Source organism: Gossypium arboreum, chromosome 5 (genome assembly GCF_025698485.1).
Source record: "Gossypium arboreum isolate Shixiya-1 chromosome 5, ASM2569848v2, whole genome shotgun sequence".
Classification (NCBI taxonomy): domain Eukaryota; kingdom Viridiplantae; phylum Streptophyta; class Magnoliopsida; order Malvales; family Malvaceae; genus Gossypium; species Gossypium arboreum.
This window is the reverse complement of record NC_069074.1, coordinates 29,328,277-29,329,634: the sequence shown is the minus strand read 5'-3', so window position 1 is coordinate 29,329,634 and position 1,358 is coordinate 29,328,277.

Sequence of the window (1,358 nt, the reverse complement as noted above, 5' to 3'; positions counted from 1 at the left end):
TTAATGTTTTTGGTAAGCTGCAAAATTTAGACTGTAAAGTGCATGATTTCGTGCCTCGATATTTTTGGGCTTAATGGGCCAAAATTGGAATGATGGGCCAATCGGCCCAATTCGGTAAGAACCCTCGATGCGTGATTACGTTAGTACGTGAAAAGTAGGAATATGCATGAAAAACCCTAAAAGCAACTAAATTCCTATAATACCCCTATGTATGGAAAATTCTTGTTATACCCCTAGGTGCAAAATTACCAAATACCCCTAGGGTTAAATTGACCTAAATGCATGTTTGACTATTGTTATTTACTGCATGCCATGTTGTTATTATCGATGCATGGGATTGGGATATTGACGGAGGAAATCTTGAAAGTGGCTTGTCCACGTATTTAGAGGCTTTGCCTCAATTTATCGTTAATAGCGAGCAAGCAAAATTTGCAAGCTGTGGAGTGTTAAATTTGGGTGGGTTGAGCTATTCCCACATGGAGTGTATGGCTGGTACGGTGGAGTGTAGTGGTTGGTGGGTTGAGTAGTCTCCCAAATGGGCTTGCATATGTTTACTGATGTTGCATGTATTTTGAAATGGGCCTATGGGCCATCACATTATCTGAATAAGGGCTAAGGCCCGGTTTATTGTAATCTGAAAAGGGCTCGCCCAGTACCACTATTACCCAAATGGGCTTGCATATGTTTACTGATGTTGCATGTATTTTGAAATGGGCCTATGGGCCATCTTGTTATCTGAATAAGGGCTAAGGCCCGGTTTATTGTAATCTGAAAGGGCTCGCCCATTACCACTGTTACTGAATGGGCTTAGGCCCAATAGGCTTGAGTGACTTGGGCTTTGAATGGGTTTTCCTACACACTGAGTTTCCCCAAACTCACCCCTTTTATTTTCATCCACGCAGAAATCCCCAACCATAGTGGGCTTGGAGCGTGAGGGAATTGAGTGGCCACCCGCTCGAAAGTTTGATTTTCTTCCGTGAACTGGACATCCTTTTAATTACGTTTGAGGTTTTGGGCTTTTAAATGTAATAAGGCCGCTTATTTATTTTTGATGGTTTTATATGTTTTATTAAGATAGATAATATTTATTTTAACTGTTGAAATTGGATAGCTTTAGGCGCTTTCAAAAACAACAGTTGATTTCAAAATAACACGACAACAAGCAAAGCTTCCGTAATGAAAGTATTTTCCAAAATTAATCACTTTTCCTAAAAATGACTTAATCAAATCGGTTTCCTAGAAATATCCATGACGTTAAGGTGTGGCAATGGCGGTATGCATGTCTAGGATTGGATCCGAAGGGAGCTTGGTACTTAAGCAGTCCGATAGACTCACCACCTCTTTTCCGGTTTCCTTCC